The following is a 10,913-nucleotide window of genomic DNA, read 5'->3' on the forward strand; positions in this document are numbered from 1 at the left end:
GGCGATTCGACGCGCATTCTTGGAGCGCGTGCCCGGCAATTTTGCGGCTCGAGGACGCCTTCGCAATTAGCGGTATCTACCGAACGGCGCGGGACGCATTCTTCCTGCGGACCTGGTCCCACGCGGCAGCCCCTCGAGGCCTTCCTATCCTCCTCGCTCCTGTCCGCGGTTTTGTCGTTGGGCATTAATTGAGCCCGAGCCGTGGAGATTACAGAGAGAAAGAGAGGATCCTTCGGAGAAGGTATCCGAGAAACCGAATGAATTTCTGCCCGCGGTGTCCCCGCCTATTTCCCTCTTTCTTTCTCGCCCCACTCCCTCCGCGCCGCGTTCCTCATTTTCTTCTTCCCTCGGCAGAACGTCGGGAAGCAACCTGTTATTAAGGGACCCTGCCGATTAGATTGCGCTAATGGCGAACCGCTGTCTCCTTCTCGGAGAAGAATCGACCACTCTCCTCTCTAGCCGCTGCTTCGTAGATCCGTCTCCTCTTTCATCCCCACTCGGGATCTCGGCCGTGTTCCCAAGGACGCGACACGTCGAGGGAGAAAGAAAGGAACCCGTCCTCGGCAGGCGAAAATTCAGCGTATCTCGCGAGGTGAGCTCGTTTCTTCCCCGGTCCGCGCAGCCGGGGCCCGTGATTCCATTAAGGGAAGCTACCTCTCCGTTGATCCTCCGGCATCCTGTCGGTCGTGGCGATTCCCTCCCGCACGGGATTCCCTGCTAGCCAGACCCGGCGCAGCGCCGCCGCTCTTTTAAGCGCCTCGTATTTCCCGTGGGAACGCGACAGACCCCGACAAAGGCACGAAAAACGTTTAATAAATAAATTGATCGGGTTTCTCCCTTCCATCCCGTCTTTTCCTTCCCCGTGTCCTTCTCGCTCCGACTCCTCTTTCCGATCTTCCCCCCCGATGCTCCCCGGGAACCGCGTTCCCGGGCTTCCGTTCCAAAGGTAGACCCTCCTCTCTCTAGTCTTCCGGAAACGCGACACCAGAGGCTAGACTCCGACTCACGTTTCATTAGCTCGCTAATGCCACAGAGACGTTTCTGCCTTCGGGAAATTATTTTTATTATATCGCCGAGTACAATGGGGGGCCAACAGAGACGGTGGTTCACGCATATGGCTCCATCCCGACCGCCTGCAACGCGCCGTTGAATTTTCGAGTACCAACGTTCTACTACTCGTCTCTCCCCGTTCTCCTCTACTCCACTTTTCGCGCTCGGGATTTGGGTCGAATCCCGGGTCGAGTTCCGTCTTTTTGACCCCGGGTCGATCGAAATCCGCATTGCGCGTGGACTGGCCTAGAAACTCGGCGAAGGGTCGAAAATTCGCTCGCGACTCCGTCGAGTCTGCCGAGGTTCGCGAATCGAACGAGACCGGTTGGATCGAGAGGAACAAAGGGTACCCCGGCCTAACTACCCTCCTGCTCGCCGCACGATACACGGTCCTACACCGAGGCACCTTCCACGCTGTCGCGTTTCGCAAACCACAAGCAGCGAGTCGCAAACTAACCGATTCGATTCTCGTGCAGCACGCCATATGCTCGCCGCACTCGACTCGCTGAAAAATTGTAAACCGTCGCGGGGCACACGGTTTCCCCGCGGCGATCGAGCCGAGCCGAGTCGAGCCGCGCAACAATGACGAGGAAAATTAGGGTGTGCGCGGCAGCCGGTCGATTTCGAAGGAAAGAGGAGAGAAAGAAAGGGAAAAATGGCCGGTCGCGTTCATTACGCGACCGTTTGCGAATCGTCGCCCCGTTGCTCGCGATACAGGGGCGGTGGCTGGCTGGCAGCGGGGTGACACAATTGTGAACGAGTGGCGAGTAACTCGAGTAGGCACTCGGCGATCTCCGCTCTCCCGCTGCGGGATACGCGGCCGTGCAACAGGCTTTATGCGCCCGTTGCGCCACTTATGCAATCGTGAATGCGCCGCTACCCCGCGGACGCGTTCCTCCGCGTTTCAATAGGCCGAAGGCTTTGCCCGCGCCACTGTTCGACGCGTTTCCATCGAACGGGAATAACCGCGAGTCCTACCCGCTCGCTGTCCACGCCGCGCGTTTGTCTTTATCGGGGCTTTGGAACCGGGAAATGGAAACGGCGACGGTCGACCAAGAGGGTTTCGAGGATCGATTCTCGGTTCGATAATTTCGAGAAGTTTCATCGATCTCGGGTATAAAGTTCCCAGAAACGGGTGTAAAAATTCAAGATTCGAGATCGAGAGGTAACACGGATGAACGTCCAAGATTCGATTGCTGTCGCGAGCTGTTATACCAAGATGGAGTTAAACGAATCGGTCGATCGGTCGAGCTAATCTCCAGAGGTAAATAGGAATCTCGGCAGAGTTTAACGACGACCAGTCGAAAACGAAGCGGTGTCGTAACGCGTTCTCGTGCTTTTAGCGGCGAAAGACGGCTCCGTTGGAACGAAAATAATCTTATTACCCATAAAAGCAACGTTTGATGCGATCGTAAAGAGCGCGACGGTAGCCGTAAAAAAAGCGAAAAGAGGAAGATTCGACGATGGAAAACAAGAAGGGGGTCTGGATCGAGGACGATATCTCTTCCGCCCTTACGCAATGTGGGAATATGAAAGGGTGGAAGGACGCGGTTGGAGGGAACTCGCGTCGCTGGGTGAATTTACGAGCGACGCGAGTTTTACGCCACGGAATACCACGGATTTGTCCTACAACTTATCGATTCCATTAAGCACTATTAGCGAGCCGAAGCGAGCTGACTGGAGGCAGGCCTGGAACGGTGGACGGGCTCTCGACTCCGCTTACCTGTTCGTCCGGTTCGCTCCGAGTGGATTCATTTGTTTTAAGAGCGACGAGGACGATGGAGATTCGGGCGTCGAGATAAAGGAGTCGATTCGAAGGCCTGCAGGATCTATCTTCGAATATTTCGAATTTGTTTTCCGTGAAAGATGACCGTGCTCTTTTATTTTACGAGGCACGTTCGATTTTATTCGATTTATAAGTCGACGCCAACCGATATTCCACGCAGACGAGCAACTGGCGGAGGCGAGACCTTCGTGGCTCTACCAGAGTCCGTCGCGGTTTAACCCTTCGAGGATATCTGTACGGTATACAGACTCTAAAAAGACCTTTCGAAATCCTCGATACCGATATCCAGAAGAAGAGACGTTCCATAAATTTCCCTCGAATAAAATTTCCGTAGAAATCCTATTTCATATTTTAATTCGCGAGATAGCAAAATTCGCTAATGGTTTCCAAAATTTATACTACGCCGAAGGGTCAAAGAAACCCAAATAAATTAGCCTCGCTCGATAACAGACGTTTCGCGACCTAATAGACTTGGAAAAATGTAACGCGTCACTTTCTCCCCCTTTTTCACGATTTCCAACGAGAAGTATTCGTCTTTCTAGTTCTCCTCTTTTGATATCTCGAGGAAGCCCTCGAGACAGCCTGCTGCTCGCGGAGCTCCTCCACGTCCAGTTCTTTTTTCCATCTCCCCAACCCCTGTCTTCCTTTCTCTCCTTTCTTTCCCTTTTTAATCCGCCCGCGCGTTCCTCTCCTTCCCCTTTCTTACGAGAAATGGGACAGGCTCGGATTTCACCGGTGGACTCCTCTCGAGGATGGCTCGCGTCGTAACTCTAGACAGGCAGCGTCGATTTTTCCTCGGGAAAATTAATGGAGCCGCTGACAAGTAAGCGTAAAAAATACGGCCCTGCTCGTCGTATACATCGATTTCCTCGATGCGACCTCGCAATTTCGTCGGTGACTCGCATCGTTCGCCGCGCTTTTTCCTTCTACTTCGTCTTCGCCATCACCTAACCCCCATCTCGTGCTTCCAACTTCGCCTCGGCTTCGTTTCTTTCTCTCCGGAACCGCGTGATCGATCGTTTGTCTCCCGTTACGCGAAACCGCGTTTTCGTCGACCGGTTCCATCCGGCCAACGATCTCGGGAGGATCCGAGGATCGCGGTCTTCTCGATCTTCGGGCTGAAGGAATTCCCAAACGGACTGCCGAGGTTATCGCTAACGCGGCCAGTCAATTAGGACTATCTCCGCGCAGAAAATCGGACACTTTGATCTTCAAGTGGAGCGAAGCGTGCTTTTGGGTCCGTTCGTGGGAAGGACGTGAAAAGAGGACGCAGAATCGGTCGAGAAGAAGAGGGTCGGGTGAAAAGGTTTCGTTGGGAGAGTAATCGAAACGGCGTCTAGGATAACGCGGCACTTCGCAAGATACAGAAGTATACCTGTCCGAGTGTTTGCGCTTCGTATCTCGAAGCGTCGCCAGGATATCCGAGCTACCTGTTCTCCAAACAATCGTCTTCCTAAATTTCACAGCGTCGCGTTCTTAACCATCAACGGAGTTTCTCTCGTTCGCGAGTTTTAACTCGATCTCGCGTTCCTCTCGTCTGTTCCCCCTGTTCCCCTAATAAAAATTAACCCCCCCGTTCCAATTCCACCGCAGAAGTTTGACACTCGAGGTCCCGGAAACTCTGAGGATTGCGTCCTCGAGTTCCATCGATGTTCTTGTGAAACGAAACAGCCTTACAAGATTTCCCTCTTAAGGGCACCAACCTACGAAAACGACCACTCTGATAACGCACCCTCGGAAAAACGTGCGTGGAACGAAGTACTTTCGGAATGACGGTACTCGACGCGAATCTGGAAATGGGAAACACGGATGTTTCGTATGCAATTCCGAAGGATCTTTGGCACGGCAGATTTCTCCTGTTAGGGAGAAAACCTCGGGAAATCTTTGTCCCCTCGCAATGCTACGTGACGAGGCATGTCGTTAACGCTATGGAAACTCGAAAACGAGCCCTCTGTTCCATGGCGGTGGCGTCACGTGCTCCACGGAATTTCGTGGACGAGTGCACGACACGTGTTCGCCGAGGCTGACCGACTCGCTGTTCGCTGCTGGACCCGCATCGTTTCAAGATCCACAGACACTTGAACGGGTCGGCGTGACGAACATCAAAGAAACCCTCATTGACGCACGGGAAATAACGAGGAAATTTAGCGCACGACACGAAAATAAACGGACGCGGAATCACCGTGGCACGAGTAAACAAAAATAGAGCCCCGTCCGCCTCTGGAATCCTTCTGGATGCCAATGAAAACCAGGCTGAACATCGCTAAACGCGCTCTCTCCCTTTTACCGTCCTCTTCTCTTACCAGGGGTACACCGTTCGCTTTATATCTCCACTACGCGACACCATCGATAAATTCCAGCCAACTCTTCTTCCTTTTTTATTCAAAATATCACCGGATAAACCAAATGCTCGTCCAAGCGAAAGCAACCCCTAACCGCGATATCCCTCTAAATATCCCTGTAAATATCCCTCCAAATATCCCTCGAACGACGTACCATATTTTCTTTACGCTACATTTTGTCCATACACGGGAACCTCTAGAACGTTCGCGTCCCTCCTCCCGTACAGACGTTGGTTATCCCTCACGAATTCGTTGGGAATGAGCCCACATAAAATTCATAAAGTTCATCAAAATTCGACCTGCTCGACCGAGACCGTGGTGTCCTCACGATCCCTTTCACGACCCCCTTTCACGATGTTCGAAGGAAAACGCGGTCTCCGGAGGAATGCGACCGGTGCAGAGGCAGGACAGGCCTCGAAGGGCTGTATCATGCACCGGGAACCCCCGCTGGGTGCCGTAGTTGGAAGGCTTCGGGGCAGTGGAGGGGGTGTGGCACCGGTGCACCCCTCGGGATCCTGCGGTCATCCCTACTCGTCGGCGGCCCTTAGAAGCGGCCGTGTACACGCACAGCGTGGCATTATGCAGGCCCCGTGTTCTACAGGCCGTTACGGAACCGCCCTGTAATGGGATAAAAATAACCGTGTTTATATAGGATTACGAGACGATCATCTTCCACGGGGCCGAGTTTCCACGGCGGAACCGAAGGGCGAGGCATCGGGTAGGAAGGGTAGAATTTTCGTCGAGCCGGTTCCTGTCTATTGTCTGCGCCTCGTGCAGGCTAATAGATACGTGATAGGGACGTGCCGTCGTCTTGGGTACGTGTACGAGACAGCAGTACGATGGCCGTTGCGTTTGTATTTACACGCTGATCAATTCGTGCGGCCACGCGCGTGCGATGCGCCATTGTTGTTCGTCTTTGGCTTTGCTTCGTCTACGTAGCCTGCTCGTGTCTTCGCGACACGGTGCATCGATCCGGAACTGTTTTGTCGTCGTCGTCGTCGTCGTCGTCGTCGTCGAGCCAGAAAATACCGAAAATTCTACTCTAGTAAATTCTAGCAGAACGGAGCGACAACGGCGAAATGGTTGAGCGCGAAATTGCGAATCGAAGGTTCGAAAAGCGATCGCGTAGACGGTGGTTAAGTGCCGAACGTTGGGAACAAACAAGTTACACGGTGGAAAAAAGAGAGGATATTTTGTAAGTCATTTGTTATGTACATACAGCATGAAAGGGTTAAAAAGAGGACGAGAAAAATATACGCGTTAAGTTAACCTCTCGCGCCTCCATCACCCAATCAATCAACCCCCTCCACGGGCCCCCTCGTGGTTCACGAGAGGGAAGAAAAGGTTACAGCGTGTGTTTGCCACGGTACTAACGAGACAGCGGGCTCTGTCTCGGAACCGTTCCCGTCGATATTAACCATCCGGCTATATTTGATTACAGTCTTGCTAATTGCGCGTCGCCGTTCGTTGTTCTCCCCCGTTCTCCGCTCTCTTTCTCGCCCCTTCCTCTCTGCCGCCGATCAATCGACTGCGCTCTCTGGTCGCGGGGTTGAACGACGCTAGACAAAGAGCAAACGCGACAGGGACGAAGAATTCGGCGCGTAGAAACACGGCGTCGAGGTGTACTCGCAGCCAGCAGCCACCCCCGCGTAGCCGAGCGTTATTAAATTATTCTAGCGTAACGGTGAATCTACCCGCAGATATAAATTGACACCGACAACGCCGATTTCGCTGGCAAGAGGACACGCGGTCGAGCCGTGCCCCACGGCCACGGTTAAATACGCGCGCGCGCTCGTTCACCTCCGCAACGGGGTTAAATTCCTGTTATTAATGGATTTGTTTGCGGTGCCTGCCTCGACGGTCAATATTTATTTATCCGGGTGAATGTTAGCGCTGCGACAAGTCCTGCCCAGTTCGGTGTACAACAGAGGGACCAGAGAGAGGGACCAAAGAGAGGGACCAGCGAGAGGGCCAGGCCGGTAGGGAGGGCCGACCTGGACAAACGGGACGGGGAGGTGGGCTCGCGGGTCACGGGAAACGGCAAGATCGTAAATAAATGGCCGGCGTATTTATTTGGGGAAAAAACAAATTTATGCACCGGTCGAAAAACGGCAGTGATGGCGCGCGGTAGTGGTGGTGGTAAGAAGCAGGAAGAACGTCTCTGATTTCCTGAACCCTTTTTTATTAAGGCTCCCCGTCGACCGTGAACCGGTGACCCCGCGCCGCGCCAACAGGAAACGACCGCCGCGTGTTCACCTTTTAAGGGTTGCCTTTTAATGGGAGTCGATGAAACTGTGCAGTCTGTTTGTTGCTTCTTTTTTCCATTCGTTTCTTTTCTTGTTTTTTTTCCTTCTTTTTTCCCTCGAGTTTCTGTTGCACGCGGTTAGCGTACCGTGGGACAGAGGCTTGTACAAACGCAGTGCGGCTCGTGGTATAGCGCGTGAAAGAGAGTGGTATCGGTATACGACTCGAGGCATCGAGGTTATCACGGAGTTCAATGAAATACGTACTTCCTGTCTGATAGTTTGTTGCGAAGTATCGGTGCGTCGTCTGACCTCGGAATGACTTCGTAACGCTTCCGAAACGTCGACATACTTTCCCAACGAGAACGCGGAAGTCTCGATTTAGATAAACCAAGAGGAACAAGAAATAACTCGAAATCTCGAAACGAGATATTTGGCAAGGTACGCGTACGAGAAATTCGTTAGGACCCGCGATAATCGCGGCGAAATGGAAAACGATATGGAAAAACTGCGAACCGCGAACTTTCGAGATCCCTCCTCGGTTAACCCCTGGTCTCCCCACCCGAACGAACAGTCGCATCATCCCCTCCAAGATCGGCGTGCAGAACTAGCACGAGAAAAGAGCGACTGCCGGGAGCAGCGTCGATCCGCTTCTCTCGACAGCTCGCGCGGCACTCCGATCGGCGTTGGCGAGCGAGCCTCGCTCCAGCATCCGCGCTCCCACCAGCGCAGCGTGGCGGCTCGAACACGGCGGGTCCAGCTCGTCTCCGCCGCTACTGCCACCACCACCACCACCACCACCACCACCACCATCGACACGTCTCCACCACCACCAGGGTCGACGGCGTCTCCACCACCACGGCGAGCGAGCAGCGGCGCCCAAGAGGCGAAGGGCCCCGAGGTTTCTGCGCTCGGAGTCAGTTGGCCGACATGAGCCGCGCGCGCTGGGGCTCTCGGTGTTCGTTCGCTCGTTAAGGGTGGCAACGCGACCGGTGGCGTGTGTTGCTGTTGCTGCTGCTGCTGCTTGCACCACTGTCCCGTGAGATGTCCGGATCGACAGGACTACGCGAGTCGCGACCCGATCGTTCGACTGAAGCGTGCCTTCGTCGAAAGTGACGGCGGTAGACAGAGGTCCGAGAGGGCGAAGCGAGGAAGAAAGATAGTGCGAGAGAGATCGGGGATCGTGGAAGGGTGTTCGAGGGAGTTGGCAGTTGCATCCTCGACGTCGCCAGGTCGACATCGCACGTGAACTCGACTCGGCCTCGATCGTTGTTCGACCAGTGTCAGTGCAGTGGGCTTCTCGTGTGTCACTTGGGTGGATAAACGAGAAGAAGAGTGCTTTGGAAACATTGAACCGTGTGTTCCGCGGCGTGCCAGGTGGATTTCCTCAGGGAACAACGAGCTCCGGTTTGGGATTCCAGTAGCTACGAGTGAGTCCTCGTCTATTAGACCCCGCGAAAGCGGATTTGACCGCGACTAGGTTTAATTAAAACTGAACGAGGTCGCGGAAACTGGATGAATATTCCCGTACGAGCTTCTCGAAGATCGCTAACGAGCTCGCTCGAGTGTCACTCGTTCCTTCCACGCTTTTCCATCGACCACTCGATTTTTCTTCATTTTTCTTTCTTCCCGGTTTCTTTTTTTTTTTTTCTTCTTCGCGAAATGGTATCGCGCGATCTCTTTCGATACACCGCGAGCGCAGTCACGGTCGAACGAGCGTTTCGAAAAGATCGCTCGAATTTAGGAGTCGCTTATCTGGCAAGGCGAACTCCCGCTGGGCCGCGGCTTAAAGGTCCCCTGGAAAACCTATTTAAAAAGCCGCGGCATCCAGTCCAACTGTCTCTCCACGACCGATCTTACGCTCCATTTGCCTCGCCGGCGTTCTTTCCTCGTTATTGCTATTCAAATTAATCCGGCTTGTCCCGCGAGCATAAAGCGATTCCACGGTTCGAGTGCTCGGAGCGTGCTTCGTGCGTCGCACGGTATCGAGAAAAATTTTGCGAAAGTAACAGCGACGCGAGCGATTTACTTGTTGCTCGAGCGACTGTCGCGTCCGCGGACTCGCGATCGGTAAATTGTGCGCGACGCGTATCGCTGGACAAACGCGGCGCGAGACTGGAGAATTCGAGCGCGCGGAAATATAAATAAAGACCCGGTCGCGCAGAAGAAATCGTTTCGAGGCACTAAACGTCCTCGTCTATGATTTACTCGGAGACGTTGGCCACGAACATTTACCGCGCCCGGTGTGTGCCAAATTTTTCATCCGAGCATCGAAGAAACGGCCACTCGTCGTTGACAAGTTACCCGCTGATTTAGAGTTCAATGTATTTTAGAGACGGCGCGGTGCAGAGATCGCGCTCGAAGAAAACGCCTGGTACCCTTGTTTCCTGGCGTTTACGACCGCCACAAACGTCAAACTCGAGGAACAATCACCAAAATTCGCGCCACGATCGTGCCGGCGTTTTATCGTAAATCTGCTAAACAGCGCGATATAAAGCTAGGATGACTAAAGGTGCAATAAAAATCCAAAGTAGACAGTCGCTGTCGTCGCGACGCGGGACCACGGACACGTAACGTCGGGGCTTAACTTTCGACCGCTTCGCGCCATAAACCGTGGCAAACGGCTGGTCATTTGCGCCGAGTTTACGAAATACTACGCGTTTCGAGTAAAGCTGCCACAGCTCGCAGGGAGGAAGCCTTGCACGCGAGATGCTCCGGTTTCGAAAAATACGCGAGAGGAAGCGGGTTCTCGCTGGTGGTCGCAGACGAACGACGCTCGACCTCCGGCGGATCGCATAATCGTAAAGTGGCCGTCCATATGCGGCATCGAACGGGAGATTCGCGAACATTCGGCTCCACTTACCAGAATTACGTGCCCCGGATCGCCTCGTTCGGTATACACGCGACCGGCGATAAGTTCTCGGCGATTTACGCGAAACGCGTGCGAGGAGGGTCCGAGCTGGCTCGTAAATACGCGAAATATGCAGAGGGGTCGCGGTTCCTTGGCTTTCCGCCGTGATACCATTCGCAGTTTCCGACTTGCAGATCGGCTGGGGTTGGGAAAGCGTTCGGTCGTAAGGAGACTCGACGGAGGAGCGCGAGTTCATTGATCACGGTTGAAAGACAGAGGTTAATTCACGGATTTATCTTCGTGAATAAAACATAATATTGCGGTCATTCATATATAGAAACGCGATTAATGAATGGACGTAACGAATCGCTCGTCGACGTTTCCTTTAGTAAACATTTACGTATCCGAATCGCTGATATCTGTAGAGAATTTTAATTTATCTACCGGAAGATTAACCCTTCGAGTATGGCCCTGACTCGCGTGAAATCGAGATACCGACGTTTAAAATTCCGAACACCGATTCTTCTTATCTAGCCTTTGGTTAAACACGTACGATTTCATTTTTAACACAGAGCTCCGCTTTTATTCGCTTTTTCTGATAAACGCGCGGTGTTTTTCCTCGCGACTACAGATACACGACG

At 53.4% G+C, this 10,913-nt stretch overlaps 1 protein-coding gene across 1 annotated transcript in view; it reads left to right on the forward strand.

Moving 5' to 3' along the window:
- The first annotated feature begins 8,751 nt into the window (after positions 1 to 8,751).
- LOC108555191 (netrin receptor UNC5C) overlaps positions 8,752 to 10,913 on the forward strand; it is a 39,486-nt gene continuing 37,324 nt past the window's right edge. Inside the window, exon 1 of the mRNA XM_017910736.1 lies at positions 8,752 to 8,851. The gene's annotated coding sequence lies outside the window, so the exon portion shown is untranslated. The remainder of the gene's footprint in view (positions 8,852 to 10,913) is intronic.

This window comes from Eufriesea mexicana, unplaced genomic scaffold (assembly GCF_001483705.2).
Source record: "Eufriesea mexicana isolate 0111107269 unplaced genomic scaffold, ASM148370v2 scaffold143, whole genome shotgun sequence".
NCBI lineage: Eukaryota > Metazoa > Arthropoda > Insecta > Hymenoptera > Apidae > Eufriesea > Eufriesea mexicana.